Genomic DNA, 24,855 nt, shown 5'->3' with positions numbered 1-24,855 from the left:
AGTGTGGTCCATTACCTACTTGTACCAAAACCATCTGGGAGCATTTGTTAAACAGGCAGTTTCTATGCTCCAGAATGTCTTGGGGCAGGGAGGGATGGTCCTAGGGCTCTTTATTTTTCTAAGCATTACAGGTGATTAAGAATATCAACATAGATGGGGCGCCTGGGTGGCTTGGTTGGTTAAGCGTCCGACTTCGGTTCAGGTCATGATCTCACACTCCGTGAGTTCAAGCCCCGCGTCGGGCTCTGTGCTGACAGCTCAGAGCCTGGAGCCTGTTTCAGATTCTGTGTCTCCCTGTCTCTCTGCTCGTCCCCTGTTCATGCTCTGTCTCTCTCTGTCTCAAAAATAAATAAACGTTAAAAAAATTTTTAAAAAAAATAAAAAAAAGAATATCAACATAGATAATTCCTCTTCCACTCACATTTGTTTCCTCCTCTCTCTAATCTAATGTTAATTAAATCTTGGATTTAATGCATCATTTTTGACATTTATATACATTGTATAGTACTTATCAAGTGCTTTAATACAATACAGTATCAGCCTTTCATGTATCACCTGATTTGCTTTGTGCTGAGTAAAATGATATTCTCATGACCTGTTAAGAGAATGTCCTCTCATGGATTGGCAGATTTACTTATTTAGAACACCTGGTACCTTTATTTTTTTATCAGGAAGATATGAACATGTCCTTTTAATGCCTTTATATTTCTCTTTCATCATCTTTTTTTTAGAATGAGAGAGAGAGAGAGAGAGGGAGAGAGAGAGAGAGAGCCCAAGCTGGGAAGAGAGAGAGAGAGAAAGAGAAAGAGGTCTGGGATCATGACCTGAGCCGAAATTAAGAGGCGGGCACTCAACCAACTGAGCCACCCAGGAGCCACTCTGTCATTATTTTTCACTAATCTCTTATTGAAGATCTACTAAAAGGAGTCAAAAATCATACAGTTCTAAATGATTTGTTAACATGTATTTTCTGATCAATAAGGTAGCATAATGTCATGAAAAAACACAAGTTTTAGAAAACAACAGACATAGGTATAAATTCTAATTCTGTCTTGCTAACTGATTGACATCAGAATGGTTAATATCCTTTAACCAACCTTAGTTTCTTTATCTATGAGAAGGGGATATTATTAACAACAATAATAGTTACCTAACAGGATGTCTATAAGAATAATTTGTATACAGAATATAGAAGAGTACCTACATACAGTGTGTCCTTTAAATCTGCTGGAAAAAGGAAAACTAACAAGAAATTGATAGTGAATTTGACCAACTTTGGCTCACTCTACTCTGAAGGGCACTTTACTATGAGTTAAGAATAGAAAAATAAGATACAGCCCCAGCTTGGGATAAACAGTCTCCAGATAGATATTTTTCATTAAAAGGTTGGGCACAGTTTGCAAGTAATCTAGGTAGACTGAGTCTATGAAATTCCTCAGTTAGGTGTGAGAGTCCCACTCCTTAGTTGTAGGATGGAAATATGTGACTAAGTGTGAGTAGTTCATACCTCTTTAGTTTGGTTACTGTTTCATTAAGGTTTGTGCTCTGTTAACTTTTGCTTTTCTTTTTAGCAGGAAGTTGAGTATCCTAGGGCTGATGTTCATCCCTGATTCCTTCCTTTCCTTCGCCAAGAGTTAGCTACTCTGCCTCAGCTCCTTTCCATCTCCATTGTCTCCCTCAAAATCTATGGCCCTGTTGCCTCACCTCATATAATTATTGTAGATAGGTCTCCTGGCCTCTCCATTTGCCTCCCTACCATCCATTATCCACACAGCAGTCAGATCTTTTAAAAACATAGATTAGATTTTATCATTCCTCTGCTTCAAATTTTAGTGGTTCTTCCAAAAAGATCCAAAATTTTGACTGTGTCCTACTGTGCTCTAAATAATCTGCCTCTTCCTAAAATCTCAATATTATCTCATACCAAGTCCTTTCTCACTATCTTCCAGTCTTCACATTTGTTCTTTCTGCCTAGAATATGTGTCTCTCTGAACTTCACAAGGCCCTCTTTTATGATCCTTCACCTCAAAAGTCACCTCCTCTAAGAGCCCTTTCCCAAGAAGCCCATCCAAAGTGGTTGCCTTAACTAATGTTCCATCCTATCTGTTTATTTCCTTTAGGCAAGTATCATAATCTGAAATTATCTTATTTATCTTACTTTTTAAGACTTTTAATGAAGTACAGTTGACATATAATATTAAATTAGTTTCAGGTATATAGCATAGTGATTTAACAATTACTCAGCCATAAGAAAAGAATGAAATATTATCATTCACAACAACATGGATGGACCTAGCAGATATCATGGTAAGTGAAATAAACCACACACAGAACGAGAAATGCCATTTGATTTCACTTACATGTGGAATATAATAAACAAAACAAATGAACAAACAAACAACAACAAAGGGAGAAACAGACTCATAAATATAGAGAACTGGTGATGGCCAAAGGGGAGGGGGCTAGGGGAATGGGTGAAAGGGATTAAGAGGAAAAAACTTTTTCTTCCTTCCTTCTTTCCTTCCTTCCTTCCTTCCTTCCTTTCCTTTCTTTTTTTCTTCCTTTCTTTCTTTCTTTACTATTTCTCTCAATAAAATGTAAGCTGTTTAGGGGCGCGGGTTTTGTTATAAGGCACAGATTTATTGTAAGGCAATCAATAAACATCTGTTGGATAAATAAAAACATGAATTATAAAGAGGCAAACAGTTGGTTTTGCTGATTATAAATCTTTTATTTGGAGGATTATCTTACTGCATTATTTCTCCTCTTTTTTTAACTTAAAACATGTCTTAAGTTTTAGGGGTTTGTCTTATATTTTTAAGAATAAATACATTTTAATCCATTTAATTAACATTGCATAAAGAGTACTAGAGTTTATCTTATCATCAAACTGATTGTTTCGGCTTTCCCTGGGTCTTACCAAATACTTACATTTTATAAATTCTAAAAGTATATAAAAATTAACATTCACAGTTAATAATTTGCTCAGGGCCTAAAAATGACAATTTATTTTGGCTATGCAATACATGGCTGAATTTCTCACTGGCCTACTGATTTTCTTCCTTCCTTCTCTTCTTCCTTCCTTCCTCCCTTGTTTCCTCCTTCCTTCCTTCCTTCCTCTCTGTGTCTTTGTTTCACATGTAGCTACAACCTGAATTGTTACTAACACATTGTAGCTACTAACCTGAATTTCACATGTAGCTACAACCTGAATTGTAGCTATAACCTGAATTGAATACAGAAGCTTGTATTATGTAGAAGATACATTTTCAAAGAAAATAAAATTAGGTACATGATGGGCATACCAAAACTCCCATGTTACTTCTGTAAAATAGCATAAATAATCTCCATCTTGAGAAACAAGAGAAAATTAACTTCATCTGATAGAATGAACACAAAGGACATTAAAGGTACAAGGGCACACATATGATAAAAAAAAAGTGAGAGCCATAAACAGATGCTCAACAGTGTAAGTGAGGTGAAGTTTGCAATAGCTACTATATAGGCTGTGGTTCACACTTTCTGCTGATACATATTCATGGCAACTAACATCTGTGAACTAGTGCTGTAAACATTAGTGCTGTGAACAAGAAAAATAAATTGACTAATGCTATTGCAGAAGAAATGAGTTTCTACCCACATTTAAAAAAAAAGATGAAAGAGTTTTTCTTACATCAACATTTATATTTACACCTGTGTTTTACTCTTTTAAAGCTATACTTCACAAAAAAATATATATATAACTATTTTCCAGTCAATGTTTCCAAGGCACTTGTGTCTCCTATTGGCTTAAAGCAGAAACTCTGTAGACAAAATAATCCATTTTGAATCCTGTTCATATAGACCAGAACGAGTGAACTAGGATGAATCACTTAGATCCTATAATACTTGGTTGCTTCTGAAAATCTGAAATTAAAAACTTGCCAACCTAATTTGTTATAAGATGATAAAGGTAAGAAAAGATCTGTAACTCATAAAATGTTCTGTAACTCGTTATTACCACATGCTAATGAGCAAATACAGTGATAACTCATTTGACCAATGGTTAATATTTGGAAATATGTATATGTATGTGTTTGTATACAGAAGAAATGTAGAATACGCAAGCACTTATATTAAAAGAAAAGCAGAGTGGGGTGCCTGGGTGACTCAGTCAGTTAAGCATCTGACTCTTGATTTCAGCTCAGGTCATGATCTCACGGGTTCATGAGATTGAGCCCCACGTTGGGCTCTGTGCTAAAGGTGCAGAGCCTGCTTGGGATTTTCTCTTTCCCTCTCTTTCTGCCTCTCTCTCTCTCTCTCTCTCTCAAATAAATAAACATTAAAAAAAATCAAAGTAGAGCTATAAAATATGACATGAATAGCATCCAAACACAAAAATATGCAAAAAATCATTCTATATATGTGTATAAAACTCTAATAGATTTGAATACAAAGTACAGACATATGTTAACAAACCTGCATCTTTTCCATGTGTTTTATAATATCAGAAACTACATCTGTTTTTGTCTTATTTGTATTTCAAGCACTTTTCCAGGTCCCTGGTATATATCACTAAGCCAATATTAAATAGTTAATAATAATAATAAACAAAGAAAAGAAAAAATCCATGGTCATAAGTATTCTCAAACTGAGATTTTGATGCAATTCTCTATATTAAGTAGCTCATTAAATTTATGTAAAAATTCTAAAATCATAGAATTATAGAAGCTACTCAGAAAGGAATTTATTTAGAAAAGCTCAATGATCAACATCAAAATCTTTTCTTTGGAACTGATGATTTATAGCATTGCTAAGCTTCTCTAGGAACAATCAATACAACAAATATACTTAATGAGGATTTCATGAACATTCCACTCTGAATCCTGATAAACATCCTTAATGGGCCTTAAATTACTTAACACTAGCACTAGTCTTTGAAGTGAAGCTAGTAACTCATTATGTAGGTATGCTGATTAAATTTTAAGTCCACTGTGAAATATATAGAGATAGTGTTGTCTTCAATCACAGGAAATAGTCAATGATGCATTCAGAATGTGCCTCTTTTACCTGTCACAAATTTTCTACAGTTACAAGTTGAAAATGTGACTTCTTTAGGCTGAATATTATTACGCAATGAAAGCCACCTTTGGGGAATGCCAATATTCTGACTGGGCTAAAGATCTTTGGAGAAACTTTTTGTTCCTTAGCCGCTGAGTCTTGTCAACCAAAAATTACTTGTGTCATAAAATACTGACATAGTGCAAGAAAACTACATATGTAACATAGCCTAAAACACTCACTAAAGGCATCTATAAAATCAAGAAATACAACAGCTATGCCAGCATTTTGCAGCAAAGCCACAACAAATATTTTATAGTGTCATTACCTGAGATTTAGTGATGGTACCGTATCATTCCAAGATTAAAAAGACTCAAAGATAGTTATTAAGTAATAATAGATGCCTTTGCCTCTCAGCCAATAGGAGATAACTCAGAATCATAATTAATGTGACATGCTTTGGTCCTTTCAACAGTCTTCACAACAGACTTCTGGCACTAGAATATATGCTCAAACATGTGCCTTGACAAGTCAGAAATCTGTTAGGATTTCAACCAGAGATGACAAGAAAGTGACACTGGACTTCTACTTTGTTTGATTTCTTTATCTAGATAACTATCCAATCATTTCATGCATACAAAATTATTCTTTTCAATATATATGTATTTTTTTAAAGAAAGTCAGATGTCTTATCCCCAAGTATATTCAAAGCATGTCATTCTAACCCACAGCATGTTTTTACTTTGTTCAAAATGCACATTTACTTAAAAGCACAACTTACTCTAATTACAAAGGATAACAGGATCCTATAGTATGAGTGGGCATCATTACTAGAGAAAAATTAGGATGTAAAAACAGTCAATTATCAAAAAATATATTGATATATATATTTCTAGCTGTAAAACAAACTAAAAACTTCAGGTGGGAATGGGGGAAGATCAATAAACCAAAATCAAGCATTAGAGTACAAACTGAAATTTTGAAAAATTCTGAGGAGCTCATCTGAGTCACTTCTCCATAAGGTACTTGAAAAATTTTTGCCTCTCTCTCTCTCTAAGAAAACTGAATACTATTTTGTGTCTCACAGTCATTTTAGTTGGGAAGCTAATTTCTCACATATATCCCTCTAGTGATATGCTTGTGCATTTTGTAAAGCCTTAGATGACCCACTTTGGCATTCTTGCAAGTAATAAACATACCTCCTATTAACTGATCACTTACTGAGTTCTAGACATCATCTAGTGTGCTTAAATGTATCATCTCATTTAATGAGTGTTTTTCTCTAATAGTCTCAGAATGAGGGGTGGAGTTGGGATTTAAATTTAGGATGTCTGACTCTAGAGCCCACATATTTAACTGCTATGCTGTAACTAACCAGCTAGTTGACCTTGATAAAGTCATTTAGCTTCTCTGGAGAACTGACCGATTTCTGAAATCCCAAATAAGCTTGGAAATTCTATAATCCTATGAAAATACATTACATGTTCTGTGACCCTGTATATTTTGTAATTGTGTTTTACCCACACATTCAAATGCTGTATTTCACAGCTGTTCATTCTGTTTTAGTCAATTATGTAGATTAGCCTACCCCAGACAAGCAAATACAGGCCTCTCCCCAAGGAGTCCCACTTAATATTCTCCCCTGATTGAAGGTCTCCCTCAGCATTTTTCTTCCAGCCTGCGCTCTTGATTTACCTCCACAGAGTCCTTCTGCTTAAATTAAAATCTCCAACACTCATGCATAATTGTTTTTAAAAGCTCTTTACAAGTCCTCATATAGAGTCACATGTGCCAGTATGCTCAACTTTGTAATCACCAAAAAAAGTAAGATTGCTAGCAATCATGTTCCCATTTGATAAATCGTGCATTTCAGATTAGAGCTATTTGTACTCTTCTGCAGCTGTTTGGCCTTCTGTGACTCTTTGCTTTTCTGGAATTTTATCCTCCATAAAGATACTCTGACCGTTTAAGGGCTACACAGGTTTCGGCTACAAATCCGGGTGCTAGTATCAAAGACATTTCCTTAAATAACATTGCCTGTATAATCCAAACAGCAGTATCTAACAAAATTTCATTTTGTGAGTATATAAATCCTACTCAATCAAAAATATTAGTCAATATGGACATACAGTCTGAGACTTTTTTCTTCTTCAGTCAGTTCCTTAAAGATTTATTTATTTTTGAGAGAGAGAGAGAGAGAGAGAGAGAGAGAGAGAGAGAGAGAGAAAGAGAGAGCAAGCAGGGAAGGGGCGGGGGGGGGGGACAGTTCTGAAGCGGGCAGCAGGGAGCCCAATGCGGGCCTCAAATTCACAAACATGTAGATCATGACCTGAGCCGAAGTCAGATGCTCAACTGACCGAGCCACCCAGGTGGCCAGTCATTCCCTTATTTACTAAGATTTCCCACATTATATTCCTGATGGTCTCATCGGCAAATCATGTGCTTATATCAAGAATGAGAATATGCTGACTTCTCTAAGTTATGTTTTAAAGGAAATCTGAGTCCCTGAAAAAAGCAATCATTCTATTTTTTGACTCATAACCTAACAACTGAAATTTGACTTCAGATCACTGTAAGTGATTTAGTTGATCCAGAGCTGCTTACCAACTAGAAAGAAATATAGCTGGGACTTTGATGATTTCAATAGTGATTATGTTTGTTTGTTTTCAAATTTTAAAACAGTGTTTAGGTATGCCAGAAACGTTTTGTTGCATTTATTAAAATATATTTAAAATATTTAATTTTGATTTTAACACATTAGAGTCATAACATTTCAGAATAAATTAATCAATTTTATTCTAGCCATTTATTTGTTTATTTATTTTAACAAAATACATGGCTCACAGATGCTGATTTATAGCTCACCAGTGACAGACTGAGGTTACAACCTCACCTGGGTCTTTGCCTTTCCAGCTCTACCCTCCACCCTTAATCACAATGTTCTGTGGGTTTATAGACTAGAATGTTGGGACTTCAAAAACTGTCTCCCTGATTCTCTAGCTTCAGGTTGGAGTTGGCCAATGGGGAGGAGATCAGGAGGTAAGGGAAGGTAGGAGAGTGAGACCAGGGAAACTGTTTCTAGGCTCAGCTCCTGTGGAACTTGTGTCCAGGTTCCCCCAACCATGCCTTGTTCTCCCCCTTCAAGTGTGGCACACTAGGGACCAAATGGCAACATGCTGATTCTATCCCTGGGAGGGAGGAAGTACTGTTCTATTTCTTTGTAAAGTGACCTTATAATACATTGTCCTCAAACTATCCCATTTTCAGTATGCCATCTGTTTCCTATTGGGCCCTTGACTGATAAAATATATTGTAGAAATGTATTTAAAATCTGAGGTTTTTTGAATCAGACTGTCAAAATAATTACAGCATTCCATTCCTGGGTCCTCTGCCCTGGAATTTTAGGGATGAAGGGATGAAGTTTCCCTCTACCTTAAATGAACTTCCTCCTTCTATGACTGAAGTCTCAATTCCTCCCAGCCCTCTAGGAAGCCTTCTCCCACCACCTAGCTTATACACCCCTAAGTCTCCTCCCCACTGGTCACTGTCATATCCCATTTCATTCCTTTAATTATACTTGTCATTATCAGAAATTATCCTCTGTGTACATTTGCTTCTTCATTATTTTCTGTCTCCCTAGTAGATTCAGGGTCTATCTGAAGTTGGGTTTTCCAAAAGTAGATGCTGCAGGATGCTCATCGGGCATCATCAGCTATGAAAGAAAGGGAGAAGAAGCATGACTGGACAAAAAAACATCAGTGCAGGATTCAGGCCCAATGACATGGAAGTTCCAACGACATGGAAGGTTCTAGAGGGAATATTGCCGTCAAAGTGCCCACAAGGGCCTGAAATGGCCTTTAAACTATCTCCCTCCCCACCATTGCTAAACACGCACACACGCACACACACACACACACACACACACACACACACACACACACACACACTTTGCTTGAGCAGCTAGCATTCAGCATCTGAGGAAAAGACATACCCTATAAAAAATCAGAGAAACATTTTTCGTGGTAGATCCAGCCTCTAACATGCCCTCACAACATATTTTCCCTGCTGCACATGGTTGCAACTGTGATAATCTTAACCAGTAAACTAGGCTTTACTGCTTTGTTACTGTCACTGTTATGTTTTTTTTTTTAATTTTTTTTCAACGTTTATTTATTTTTGGGACAGAGAGAGACAGAGCATGAATGGGGGAGGGGCAGAGAGAGAGGGAGACACAGAATCGGAAACAGGCTCCAGGCTCTGAGCCATCAGCCCAGAGCCTGACGCGGGGCTCGAACTCCCGGACCGCAAGATCGTGACCTGGCTGAAGTCAGACGCTCAACCGACTGTGCCACCCAGGCGCCCCTGTCACTGTTATGTTTTAAACACAAAAAATGAATTACACAAAGCTGCCTCCTATCATGTACTGGCAACTCACCTTGTACCTTCCAACTCCAACAAAATCTACAACAATGCAGTATTTGTGGCCTTTCTGCCATTCTAAACTCTGATGGTAAAAGATTTCCAAATAAATGGCAGCAGAGTTAAGTCTTTTACATAAAACAGGCACCAAATGTGTGGGAAAATGCTTAACACCATTAGAAACCACAAGTTTGTAGAAACAGAAATTAAGCCGTGATTATTATTGCTTATCACATAAACAAAAAGGTACAGAAATTATAATATTCCCAGTACTACACATTCTGGGAGGAAACACCATCTCATGCTGGTGGTAGAACTGTAAATTGGTACAAATTTTCTGGATGGTAATTTGACAACACTAATTAAAACCCACCAAATGTGCAAGCTTTGTTTCTGAAATTCCACTTTAAGAAGTTAAGAAAACAAAATCATGCAAAACTATATACAAAGATGTTAAACAAAGATGTTAAGTACAACTTTAAACTGGGAAGAAGTGGAAACATTTTATATACCTAACTAACAAAGATAGTTAAATACATTTTGATTAAGTGACCAATGCAATAAAAATACTTTAAGAAGAGCGTGGACATAAAAGAACTCTTAATTCTTCTTCAGAGAAAAAAACATATTAGAAAGCAGTGCAGTGAAATTCCTTATTTATTTGGAAAGGTATATTAGTTCACAGTTAAATGACTAAAAGTATACTAAAATAAGCATTGGGAATGTATTTGGTTTTTATTTTCTTATAGTTTCAGTAGTTTCACTGTTTTTGTGATGAATGCATATTGCTTTTTCCCCTTAAAAAATGTTATTAAGATAATTTTCCCCATCTGCTTTAGTCTCCACCAAGACCATTCATAACTAGTCACTTATACTATTTGCCGTGGCATTTGTTCTGTATTGACAACATCTGATAACGCCTGGGATATTTAGATTCCATGGGTTGGAAATGTTGGTCAGCATGCTAACTGTGTTCAAAGTAGGCACTTCAATAAATTTCCTATGCATTTAAAACATTGGCAGAAATATCATCACTTGCTTAGGGATTCTCAAGGTAGACAGGATGATTAAATCATGTACAGATATACAAATACCTTACTGATGAGTGAATTCTTCTCAAGAGATCTCTATAATTATTGTTCTTACTTGAACCTCTCCAGTGATTTGGAACTGGCTCTTTCTGAAAGGAACCTATCCCATCTTTGAAAAGCTATGATTACCAGAATGTTTTTCTACATCTAATAGAAGTTTCCATTTCTTTGAATGTAAATTGTTTAATTCATATAGTTTGCAGTTTTTGTCAAGGAAGTGTTTGTTTTAGTGATTCATTAGAGTTTTTGATGTCATTTTGTCATCAAAACTATAAATCATTTTTATTTTTGTTTCTTAAATTGCTTTAGGTCTAGACAATCACTTTCCATCCTAAGATGAGATAAAGTTTTATTATATTTCTCAGTCTTTCACGGTTTCAAATTTTACAGCAATTTGTAAATCCATCTCAAATTGACATTGACATGTTGTGTGCACTGAGGACATACCTAGAATTTTTTATGGAAACAATGGGCTACCATTTTTTATTTAGCAAATTGTCATTTTTAAGGTAATAAATGGTGAGAATATGGATAAACTGGGATTCTCATGATTGCTGGTAAAAATATGAATTGATTCAACCTTTATAAAGGGCAATTTAGTTATCAGAACCTTTCACACATTGGCCAGTAGTTTCACTTTTGGGCATTTATTGAGGGAAACAGAAGAGGACAAAGATGCATGTACAAGGCCATTCACCCCTGAATGACACAGAATAGTGAGGTGTGGTGAGGACGATGTTTGGTAAACTGATGATATACATCGATAGACTCTCACACACACGAGGACAGAAATAAAAAAACAGAGGCCTTGAAGATGAACAGTCTTGGGCTCAGGTCTTAATTCTGCCTCTTGCTGTGCGATCTTGAACCAACATACAAAGAACTGCTACAATGCAAAAGGTCCTCTTGAACTCTAGATAGTTATTTCTTCAGATAGTCTATGGAAACATGACCATGAGACTCTCACCAAAAAGAAAGTAAGGCTAACTTTCTTTTCACTTGGGGAAATCACTTTATTTGTCCAGAAGTGTTTAGTTACTTAGGATGAAGTCCTGAAGTGAGTGTGGAGAGTGGTGAATATGGGTCATAGTAACTAAACACTGAAATTCAGAGAGCCCCATCCAACTAGAGACTGATTAAAACAAACAAAGTTTAGATGCTAAGTCGGGAAGAAGAAGTATATTTGAAAAACTCCTACAAAAACACATCTATAATGCAAGGTTGTTTGAAAATATAAGAGGAAAAACAAATATTGCTTTGTACCCAAATGATGGCATGCTTTAGTAAGAAGCTTAATTGACTAATAAAGAGTTAAAGCAGAATAAAGTGGTTCATAGTTTTAAAAATGGAGCCTTTTTAAAGAAGGCTTGCAAAAAAACAGAACAGGCCCAGAAAAAAAGCATAAACACGTTAAAAATAACCATTTACAATAAAAATTACCAGAAGATTATTATGGCACATTGCAAAAAGGCAAGAATGGAAACAAACACATCCAATTCCGGGATGAAAAATGAAAACTGATATTAGGAACTATCTGAAGGAAAAACACATTTAGCACTGTTTTAATAAGCACAATTTCACTTTGTCAAAGCTGGAGAGAAACAGAACTGAAGAATGAGAGAATGGACAACTAAGTTAGAGAATGGCTGCGTTGTAAATATTTTGCCTAATTTGCCATGCTGATCTCTCTGTATCTCTGTCTGTTCCTCTCTCTAGAAAAAAAAATTACCAAAATGGCTTCATAATTCAGTGAAATGTTACTGGGTATTAAAACCTTAAAATTAATTGTTTAGCAAATGGCTAGATGAGCTGTGCTGTTCCAGCTGGAGGAGAGTAGACTGATAAATATATTAACAGCCTCTATTTACACAGAGGGCTCAAGGGAGTGATGATCTGCTGTTCACATTTTCTGCTGTGGACCAAAGGGTAGCTATGGTCATAAATTCTAACATGAAGGACGTGGAAGATTTAGGTTAAATAGAAAGATGACTTGGCTGGTCATGAGGGCTGTAAAATAATGAAATGGCTCCCTAGAGTAGATGGTAGATTTCCCTTTCTGAAGATGATATGTAAAGAATAGGCTCATCTGTCAGGGTGATGGAGGCGGTGGGGGGAGGCTACCCATGGCACAAGGGGAATCTCAGTGACGGCCTGTCCTTTCTGGTTCACTAAAGCAGCGTCTATCTTTAATTTTCAGCAACCAGAGTAAATGTCCAAATCCTTTGCAGCCTCAGCACACCTTTGCTAATTTGGCTTGTAATGGATTTTAGCTTAATAAAACAGACAGTAACTTCAGGACTTGCTAAATGTAATTAAATAACTAAAGAGTCATAATACAGCCTATAAACGTTAAAGCATTCCAATGTGTGCTTAATGACAACAAGGGTTAGGGAAAGATATATTTCTGTCAGGTAATTATTAACAAAACCATTCAAGACTATCCTTACAGCACTGGGATGCAACATTATGTATTGGTTATAATTTTTATGCTCACTGTTCACATTTGTTAAGGCATTTGTGGTGGTGTAGTACTACAGTGTTGCTAATGAGTAATTATTTCTAGAGCAATTATTTTTAAGTGATTAAGATGTATTGTATCACTGAGACACAAGTGATTTTACATTTGCTTTCTCAATAGACTTCTTGTGTTCCCCAACCCCCAACTCCACCACAAAGCACATTCAACTGTCTTTTCTTGACAGGAAGAATAGAGTAATAATTGCCAAATGCCCACCATCCCTGAGATAAACACGATGCAACAAAACTGTCTATTCATTCTTAACCTACCATTAGGGAGTTAATGAGAGTATAAGGTCTTGGAGTTAGATATGTATTAATTTAAAAATTGAAAATATGAAGATTTATCATACTTGGTCAATGAGTTTGAGAAAAATTTAACCTCCTGAATTGTAATATACCTGAATGACAATAAAGGGATTGATCAATATTAATCTACCCACAGGGAGTCTACATTTTGTATGGTGCTTGCTAAGAACTGGAGGAAATATTTTTAAAAAAATTTTTAGTTTTTATTTATTTTTGACAGAAAGAGAGAGACAGAGCATGACTGGGGGAGGGGCAGAGAGAGAGAGAGACACAGAATCCAAAGCAGGCTCCAGGCTCCAAGCTGTCAGCACAGAGCCCAACGCGGGGCTCGAACTCACAGACCATGAGATCATGACCTGAGCCGAAGTCAGATGCTTAACCTACTGAGCCACCCAGGTGCCCCTGGAGGAAATATTTTATAAAACTATTATGATGTGGTCTTTAGCCTTAAGACCTTAAAATCAAAGCCCAGATACAAGATACAGAAAGGAACTGATCTAGGAGGATATTAGCTTTATAACTTTTGATTGATTATTTAACCTCTTCGGGGTGCCTGGGTGGCTCAGTGGGTTGAGTGTCCAACTTCAGTTCAGGTCATGATCTCAGGGTTCGTGGGTTCAGGCCCCATGTCCAGCTCTGTGCTGTTAGCTGGGAGCCTGCTTCGAATTGTGTGTCTCCTTCTCTTTCTGCCCCTCCCCCTCTCACGTTCTGTCTCTCTCTCAAAAATAAATGAACATTAAAAAAACTAATTATTTAACTTCTTTGAGCATCAATAATAGCATGCCAACAATAAGGGCATTTACCTCTTAGAGATGTATAAACAATACACAGAAAATGTTTAGCATGGAATAAGCAATCCTACAAACTTTAGCTATGAATATAAAGTGATTATATTTATTTTCTATTTATTATTATTAGGTATATGTCTTAAGTAGGAATAATTTGTATCATAAGATCTCCAATTAGGAAGAGGATTGGAAGCTGAATCCGTCATTGCAGAGAAAATGAGATATCAGCTAGGTGGTGGAGAATAGATAAGACTTCTCTAGATAGAATGTAGTTAGGAAGATTTTCTTGTCAGCATGGCATGGTGTGAGCACATGCTCAGAGCCAGGACATACAGATAAAATGGATAGAGAAACTTGTGTGGTAACCAGATTTGCTGAGATTCTGGATGGAGGCTGGGTGATGTAGTTGACCTTAAGTTCCAGTCAACTTAGTTTATATTTTATCCACGGAAAATTGCAGAATGTAGTATGATATGATATGAACCAAAGTGTTAAAATTATGAGACACTTAATTCTGATTGATGAGTCAGTCACACTGAGACACCTAGAGGGTCCAGCTTATGGCCTCTGTAGTATGTGGAGCAGGCTCAACATAAGACAATTGGGAATGGTGGAGACTGGGGTAAACTAGAGATACCTTGTTTGAACAACGTATCTATTTCTCAGTTCTAGCTGACTGTTGCTATGTGGAAAATAAGGGCCAATGTTTCCAATCTTTAGATTTTTAAATAAATAATTAGAAACTGTAAATTTAAAAATGAGATGTCCTAATTTTTTAAAGAACTGTGTTGGTCAAAAAAATACCTTCATGAATTGAACATGTCCTGAGGGCTGACAGGAGGCATACCTAGATACAATCTGTAATATTATAAATGAAGAAAGCAAGTCTCTGAGACATTAAGGGATTCATCCTAATTGACACAGAGAATGAGTTAGAGGTACCACTGGAACCTGAACCAATGATAATTTTACCCAAAGTTGACTACAACACACTGGGGGCTAAGGCTTTGTTCTAGTCAGTATGGAACCATGTGGACATATGCCCCAAGCCAGGCCATCTCTGAAGTTTCAGTGCAATCTCCATTCTATTAATATATGTCTTTAAGTTCTAGATTATGTCTCATTAGTCTCAAAGTAAACAAACAATGTAGCAGATGGATACAGGTCAAAATAAAATTTAAAAAAGTGTGAGTATTGGTTCTCTCTTCTTGGCATTAATGCAGTAGAGAGGAAAGAACATGTCCTGGGGAGTCATTTGGTCATGCAGACTTGAGTACAAACACCAGTGTTTACCATTTCCTAGTCATGTCATTTGAGGAGGTTAGTTTGCTTGTCTTTAAAATGTAAATAACGATGCCTAGCATATAGGGTTGCTGGAGAACAACACATAACTGTGTAACTTGGTGGCATGCTTTCATAACCACTTGAGTGATAATGTCATAAAACTCGGTTTTCAAACATTTATTTAAGAAAGTCAAGGACAGAATGAGTAATTTAATAATTAGGAAAGGATGTTCTGATGTGAGTACTTACAGTCAAGTTCCCTAGGAACTGTAATTTTAAACTAAGCAATGTTAACAACCAATTAAATTACAAAAAAAAACTGCTCTACCATTCATATAATCTAGATCAGTGAAACATTCGACATTGTTAAAGCAGAAATATGTAAGGATGAGTTATACGTAGTATTTTTATTAAGATTAATTGCTTTTATAATGTATAGAAATGTACAGTTGTATGATGTATTATAAGAAAAATTGTGAGTTAAAGCCAATTTTCACAGTTAAAAGAAATGAGCCAAGTTACTGTAAATCTTTAAGAAAACTGATGAGTTGGGGAAATAAGTAAGCTTTTTAATAGAACAGGAGAATTCTCCTGGATTTATAATTGTGACTCCAAAGACACAGAATTAGCATTCTTGGAAAAGAGGTGGGATAATATTTGTTATAAGTCTTGGATTTCAATCTGGATCTGGCATTTCCAGCTCTGTGACACTTGGGATATTATTAATCCCTCTCTGTTTCCTTTTCTGTAACTTGTAGCTAGAAATGTGTTTTATATCAGTGCTATGAGAAATCAAACAAATGATGTCTATGAAGCACTCAGAGCAATTACTTGCAAATCCTCAATGTCAGGTAGATGGTAACTGCTCTTATCACTACTCTAGCCTATTTTAAGACTGTGAGTGAGGTCAAGGGGGAAGCAGGATATTTCTTTACAAAAATAAAAAGGGAATAATTAAAATTACTATCGCAAAAAGTATTACAATTAATGCTTTGAACACATGGATAACATGATGACTTCTTATATTTAAAGTAATATAATTTATGTCAAATCTGGAATGGTAAATTCATATTTATGCCTTTGTTTTACATAATTGACAGGGATGCTCGGTCAAACAGCAGCTTCCATGACAGAAGGGAACACATTATGTATACCTAACAATCAGTAAAATATCCTACAAAAACTACATAAGAAAAAGGATTTAATAAAGAGTAGTTTCTAGATTTCCTCTGTATGATTTTTATACGTCTTAACCTTATAATGTTTTTTTTAAAGAAGAAACACAAAGCAGCAAGAAATATTTCCATACTCAGATTCATTTAAAAATAAATATCTAAGATCTTAGTAATTTCTTGAGTTGATTGTTCAATTTTCTCAGTCTGGAAAATACTATTTTATATTTAAAGCATAATTAATGTAATATTTTATTTCAGTGATATGGAACTGGTACTATTTATAGGACTGGTGTTCTTAATTACAAAATGTTAACTAAAAACTTTGGGAGTGTTTTGTCTATCTAAGGAACTGGGACATGCACTATGATAAGGGAACAAGTTATATACAGAATAATACTTTGTAGGGACCAAACTATTGGACCACAGGCTAAATTTGACCATCCAGTTATTTCTTTATTTTTTAATTAACTTAAATTAAATTTTAATACCAGTACAATTAACCTACACTGTTAAATTAGTTTCAGATATACAATATAGTGATTCAATAATTTCATATATTACCCAGTACTCATCAAGATAAGTGTACTCTTGGGGAGCCTGAGTGGCTCAGTCGGTTGGGCGTCCGACTTTGGCTCAGGTCATGATCTTGCGGTCCGTGAGTTCGAGCCCCGCATCGGGCTCTGTGCTGACAGCTCAGAGCCTGGAGCCTGTTTCAGAGATTCTGTGTCTCCCTCTCTCTCTGACCTTCCCCCATTCATGCTCTGTCTCTCTCTGTCTCAAAAATGAATAAACGTTAAAAAATAAAAATTAAAAAAAAGATAGGTGTACTCTTAATCCCCTTCACCTATTTTACCCACCCTCCCACCCACTTCCCCTCTGGTAACCATCTGTTTGTTCTCGATAGTTAAAGGTCTGTTTCTTGGTGTCTGTCTCTCTCACTTCTCTTTTCTCCCTTTGCTTGTTAGTTTCTTAAATTTCACATATGAATGAAACCATATGGTATTTGTCTTTCTCTGACTTATTTCATTTAGCATTATACTCTCTAGCTCCATCCTTGTTACAAATGACAATATTTCATTCTTTTTTATTTTTGAATAATGTTCCATTGTGTATACATATGATGTATGTACACATATACCACATCTTCTTTATCCATCCATCCATACATACATATATATGTGTATATATACACACATATATACCACATCTTCTTTATCCATCCATCAATGATTGGTTAGCACATGGCTTTAAAATGTGAGTTTAGGGGTGCCTGGGTGGCTCAGTCAGTTAGGCATCTGACTTCAGCTCAGGTCATGATCTCACGGTTGGTGAGTTTGAGCTCTGTGTTGGGCTCGGTGCTGACAGCTCAGAGTCTGGAGCCTACTTCAGATACTGTGTCTCCCTTTCTCTCTGCCCCTCCCTCACTTGTGCTCACTTGCTCTCCCTCTCTCTCTCTCAAAAAATAAACATTAAAAAAATTAAATATCCGTATCCTCTCTCTTTCCCCATTTAAAAATATAAATGAAATATGAATTTCAGGGTGCCTGGATGGCTCAGTCAGTTAAGTGTCCCCCTTTGGCTCAGGTCATGATCTCACGGTTCGTGAGTTCGAGCCCCACATCAGGCTCTGTACTGACAGCTTGGAGCCTGAAGCCTGCTTTAGATTCTGTGTCTCCCTCCACGCTCACACTCATGCTCTCTTTCTCTCAAAAGTAAACATTTAAAAAAAATTTTTTTAATGTGAGTTTAAAGGCCTTTAATGAAGACATGTAGTTTCCAGATTCTTTAAGTGCCCATCCTTCCAGATTCTCTTCACGTAGTAATCCAGCCAGGCCCAGTGGATGTTTGACTCTGTGACACTGGCTTAAAGATATAGGCATACCTCAGAGATACTGAAAATTTGCTTCCAGACCATCACAATAAAGCCAATATCATAATAAAGTGATTCAGGTGAATTCTCTAGTTTCCTAGTAATATAAAAATTATGTTTACACTGTAATCTATTAAATCTGTAATCAATTGTGGTCTATTAAGTGTGCAATAATATTATGTCTAAAAAAATGCACACACCTTAAAATACTTTATTGCTAAAAAATGCTAACCATTATCTGATCTTTCAATGAGGTGTAATTCTTTTGCAGGTTGAAGATCTTTCATCAATGTTGGTATCTGCTGACCCATCAAGGTGAGTGTTGCAGAAGGCTGGGGGTGGCTACGCCAATTTCTTAAAGTAAAACAACAATGAAGTTTGTTGCACTTACTGACTCTTCCCTTCACAAACGATTTCTCTGTAGCATCAGAGCAGATACTGTTTTGACAGCATTTTACACATAGCAGAACGTCTTTCAAAATTGGTGTCAGTTCTCTCAAATCTTGCCACTGCTTTATCAATTAAGTTGATGTAACATTCTAAATGCTTTGTTGTCATTTCAACAATTTCCTCAAGCATCTTCGCCAGGGGTAGATTCCAACTCAAGAAACTACTTTCTTTGCTCATCTCTGAGAAGCAACTCCTCATCTGTTCCAGTTTTATCATGAGATGGCAGCAATTGAGTCACATCTTCAGGCTCCACTTCTTAATCGGAGTAAGTAGCTATAGAGGTGGTGGAAACAGCCAGAGAACCGCATCTGCAGTTACTTCCTCCGATGAAATCTTGACTCCCTCAAAGTCATCCATGCAGGTTAGAAGCAACTTCTTCCTAAGTCCTGTTCATGTTGATCATTTGACCTCTTTCCATGAAACACTAATGTTCTTAGGGGCATCTAGAATGCTGAATCCTTTAGAGAAGTTTTCAATGTACTTGCCCAGATCCATCAGAGGAATCAGTATCTATGGCAAGTATTGCCTTATGAAATGTATTTCTTAAATAATAAAACTTGAAAGTGACAATTACTCCTTGATCCATGGGCTACAGAATGGATGTTGTGTTAGCAGGAATGCAAACAACATTAATCGTGCTGCACATCTCCACCAGAGCCCTAGCCCTTGGGTGATCAGGTGTTTGTCAATGAGCAGTAAGTAATATTTTGAAAGGAATTTTTTTTTCCTGAGCAGTAGGTCTCAACAGTGGACTTAAAATATTCAGCAAACCATGTTGTAAACAGACGTGTTGTCATCCAGGAGTTGTTGTTCCATATGTAGAACAGAGGCAGAATAGATTTAGCATAATTGTTAAAAGCTCTTGATTTTCAGAATGTAAATGAGCATTTTCAGAATGTAAATGTAACTTCCACTTAAAGTTACCAGCTGCATGAACTCCTTACAGGAGAATCACCCTATCCTTTGAAGCTTTGAAGACAGGCATTGACTTCTCCTCTCTAGCTATGGATATCCTAGAAGGTATTTTCTTTTAATGGAAAGCTGTTTTGTCTACGTGGAATATCTGTTGTTTGGTGTAGTCACGTTATCAGCTCTCTTAGCTAGACCTTCTTAATAACTTGCTGCAGCTTCTACCTCAGCGCTTGCTGCTTCACTTTGTACTTTTCTGTTATGAAGACGGCTTCTTTCCCTAAACCTCGTGAACCAACCTCTACTAGTTTCAAACTTTTCTTCTGCAGCCTTCTCTCCTCTCTGAACCTTCATAGATTGAAGAGAGTTAGGGCCTTGCTCTGCATTAGGCTTTGGCTTAAGGGAACGCTGTGGCTGATTTGATCTTCTATTTAGACTACTACAACTCTCTCCATATTAGCAATAAGGCTGTTCTACTTTCTTATCATTCGTGTGTTCAACAGAGTAACACTTTTAATTTCCTTCAAGAGCTGTTCCTTTGCTTTCACAACTTGGGAAGCTGGCGCAGGAGGCTGAGCTTCCCACATATCTAAGCTTTTGAGATGCCTTTTTCACTGAGCTAAATCATGTCTAGCCTTTGATTTTAAGTGAGAGACATGTGACTCTTCCCTTCACTAGAACACTAATTTTAATACTGTTGTGTCTCAGGAAACATGGGGCCTTGAGGAAAGGGGGACACCTGGGGGAAACGGACACTCGGTAGAAAAGTCAGAACACACACAACATTTATCAACTAAGTTTGCCAACTTATGGGGTGCAGTGTGTGATACCCCAAAACAATTAAAATAGTAACATTAAAGATCACTGAACACAGATTACCATAACAAATATAACAATCATGAAAAAGTTGTAAATATTGTGAGAATTACCAAACTGTGACACAGAGACATGAAGTAAGCAAATACTAGAGGGAAAATGGTGCAAATAGCCTTGTTTGATACAGGTTGCTACAAACCTCCAATCTGTAAAAAAAATGCAGTTATCTGTGAAGTACAATAAAGAGATGCACAATAAAACAAGGTATGACTCTAGTTAAAAGTTGAAACCCACTTAAATATGCTGAAGTAGAGGGTTGGCAACATACAGCATCACCTCCAAATATAAGAGATTAAGTAGCTTCAAAGTCATACTGCAGAAAAATGAAGGAATAATATTAAGTGAATAAAGAAAATTATGAAATGGACATATAACATAATCACAGTTTTTGTGAAAAAACATTCAAAGAATACAGAAGGGAACCTGACAATGATAGGTATCTCTGAAGGTATTTTTTTCTTCAAAATTTGATACTTTTTAAAATACTCTACTTTTCAAATCTTTGGTCACTAGCATTTATTATTTACGTACCTGGCAGACAAACTCTTAGTCTTACTAAAAAAGGAAAGGAGGGGCGCCTGGGTGGCTCAGTCAGTTGAGCGTCTGACTTCAGCTCAGGTCATGATCTCCTGGTTTGTGAGTTCGAGCCCTGCATCTATGCTGACAGCTCCAGAACCTGGAGCCTGTTTCGGATTCTGTGTCTCCCTCTCTCTGCTCCTTCCCCACTCATGCTCTGTCTGTCTCTCTCTCTCTCTCTCTCTCTCTCTCTCTCTCTCTCTCTCAAAAATAAACAAACATTAAAAAATTAAAAAGGAAAGGAGAGAGAGAGAGAGAAAGAGAGAGAGAGAGAGAAATGACATTTATTGAATGAATACATATAAAATACTGGGCAGAGGACCCAATAATTTTTCAAACCTCCAGTGCCTCATCATTTTATAGACACGACTTTACAACAATGTCAACAGTCATGCTGCAAATCCTATCAGCTCATACAGCCTATAGACATAGCAGACATAGAACGATGATGTTTTAAATTGAATAATCTATGAACAAAATCTTTTATCTACAAAATATGTGGCTAGAATTTAAATTTACAAGATTTTTTTTCCTATAATGTAGGAGCCATAGCTAGGAAAGCAAATCATTCACAAGTTATGTATCTTCAAATATGAAGACAAATTTTTATCAGTTGTAATAACCTATGTGTCCAGAGAAAGGTAAAAAGGGCAATATAGAGTGACTGTTAGAATTTCATAAGTCAGATACACTTGGATCCAATATTCAGCTCTGCAATCACTAGCTGTGTGACATTAAGCACATTAGTTTTTTTTGAGCTTCGGTTTTCTCTTGTGTAAAAAATATCTACTTCTTAAGAGTTAAAGTATATGAAGTATTTAGTATACTGTGCCTGGCACAAAATAACTACTAAATAAATGTGAATTAAAATGAATGTTTGAATGAGCAATAAATGAATGAAAAAAAATTTTAAAAACATGGAAATAAATAAAATGTTACAAGCAAAAGTACAGGCAATGTGTCAATCAATTTTGGAAGGTATTCAAATCTAGTCTTATGTAGAATCTTCTCCCACCAGCACATGGTCAGTAGCCCCAAGGAAAGCTTAATGGAAACGAAAGCTTGCTATCTGCTATGAGGAATTTTAACTAACAGGACCAGAGATCTCTTCCCATCAGCAGAGAGAAATGGGTGTGTATGCTCCCTTCCAGTGCTGAGCAATCTGCCCACAGCAATGCAGAGAGCATCACTGTTCTGGGGTCTTTTGTATTCCATGGGTAGCAGCTACTCAGTGACCATTACCTGGGTCAGATTGCAAAGAATTCCCAGCCACTGGCGTTCATCTGCTCTACCCTGCCATTGCATTTCGTTTTTGTTTCTCCTGTTTTTTGATTTGGAGTCCCCCTCTAGCCTTGTGACATGTTTCCCCATCTGCTCATGCAGATGGTGTATCCAGAGAAGTAAAAAATTCTGGTGTCCCTAAATCCCTCCTGATGCAGTCAGTTCTCCTTAACACAGAGCAGTGGAGGAAATATATGAGGATTTGGAAACTACATTTTAAAGCACAGAAAGGTCATGGCTCACATAAGGAATACATTCACGTGAGTTCAGTGTCTAGTTGTACCGAATGTTGTCTGCTTAAGTAAGTCCATACCCAGACGTACTCCTGAACGAAATTGTGTGTGCAACAGCTGAAAGCACCTGAAATATGGAATTAAACCTTGCCCTGTCACTCAACCCCTACCAAATCTTAGCAGTCAGCAATTACACTAATGACCTCTGGAAATTTGGCTCCATGTATATTTTACACTTTTTTTTCTATCCATGCTTAGAAAAGCTGGAAATTTGCAAGGACAAAAGCTTTTTGAAATGAAAGAAGATTTTCACTGAAGAACAGTAATTTGATTTTACACAATTTTTAAAATACAACAAAAGATGAAATTGAGCCTAGCATCCCACTCATGTTGGAGGAAACAGAAGCCTGAGCATCAATCAAAAAGAACAAAATCACAAATAAAGGAAAAGTAACTCTGCAATATAGACTCTTCCTCATCTAAGATGTCTGAGATTTGCATAATAAAATAAGCACTAAAACTAAAACCTATCCGGGGCACTGGGTGGCTCAGTCAGTTAAGCTTCCAACTCTGGCTCAGGTCAGGATCTCAAGGTTTGTGAGTTCCAGCCCCACGTCGGGTGCTGTGCTGAAAGCTCAGAGCCTGAAGCCTGCTTCAAGATTCTCTGTGTCCCTTTCTCTCTGCCCCTCCCCTAATCACACTCTGTCTCTCTCTCCCTCAAAAATAAACATTTAAAAAAAAACCCTAAAACCCATCCAATGACATAGACCAAATTCAGCCTCGTAGGTGATTCCACAATCCTTAGTGTTCTCAAATTGGAATGTCAGGTAATCCATATTATTTGGAACTTGGCCTCTCAGACTAAAATACTACTTGTTTTATGCCTAGATTTTAGAAGTGCATTTTCACTCCTGTGTTGATTTTCCCCTCTGTTCTTTCAGTGTGCATCCTTTCCCTGTCCCAGGCCACCCATGCAGTTGACACAAACTTTTCCTCCTTCAGAGTAACTCCACCCTCCACCAAATAAAGATCAGACCTATGGGTTGTCTCATCCCCTCATCACTGGGTGATGACTGACTGTGCAGAGATTAAGTAACTTAGCAAGGATCCATGAACCAACCATTAGTGAATAATGTTAGTGAAGCAGTGAGATATATAAAGTTGTCACATACTAAATGGGCTAAGAAAAGGCCAATTGGGGATGCGGTGAAATGTTTCTCATTATCACACCATAAACTCCTATTACATGGCAGAAGACTGACCCTTGTGTCCCATATATCTAACTTCCCACAGGAAGTTAGCTCAACCCATGGATTCCAACCCATGGATTCCAGCCAAAAGGGCTAAAATACTTATGATTTGGGAAAAACATTGTTCTGAGCAATAAAAATGCTTCTTTTTTCCACATGGTAGTCAACCCTCACTCTTCCCACTTCCTGCCTTGCCTCCTATCACACAGAGAAAACATACACGTGCACACACATGTGCACAAACACACACACACTGAAATATAAACAAGATAGTTCAAATAACATAAGGATATGCTATTTGCTAAAGAAATCAATGAGAAATTATACACATTTTAATCGTAAAATATTTGATAATCATAAATAAAAAAGAACATCTCCCTTTAACTCAGCCATAATGAATTTTTCGAGGTATGTGTCTGAAAAGCACTAGTTCTCATTAGAAAGTGTTTTCTCACTGACTCATTATGTGGTAGAAGGCTAATATGGGTCACCTAAATTCCACATTTATACAACTCTCTTCACCTTCACATCTCTGTGTATCCTTTAAGACACCACTGGGACTGCAAATAATAAAATAACATACGAAAATACTACACCAATGGAAATTTCTACACAGTCAACTCATTTGTATTTAAGTCACAACCTGGAAAACTGAATTCATGATAAATGCTGATCCTGTCTTTGTTTTCAGAATGCCTTCTTATCATCTGTCGAACCGGTATCACCTCTAGTACCATCTCACTGGTAATGTAGTTCTCCCCACTAATAAAGAGAAATGCACACGGTG

At 36.7% G+C, this 24,855-nt stretch overlaps 1 protein-coding gene across 2 annotated transcripts in view; it reads right to left on the bottom strand.

Annotated features, from left to right (window-relative positions):
- Positions 1-24,855, bottom strand: part of GABRB2 (gamma-aminobutyric acid type A receptor subunit beta2) — a 232,135-nt gene that overhangs the window by 117,800 nt on the left and 89,480 nt on the right. The gene's annotated exons all lie outside the window — the stretch shown is intronic.

This window comes from Prionailurus viverrinus, chromosome A1 (assembly GCF_022837055.1).
Source record: "Prionailurus viverrinus isolate Anna chromosome A1, UM_Priviv_1.0, whole genome shotgun sequence".
In the NCBI taxonomy this organism is placed as follows: Eukaryota; Metazoa; Chordata; class Mammalia; order Carnivora; family Felidae; genus Prionailurus; species Prionailurus viverrinus.
The sequence above is the reverse complement of the archived record's forward strand: the minus strand, read 5'-3'. Positions and strand labels throughout refer to the sequence as shown.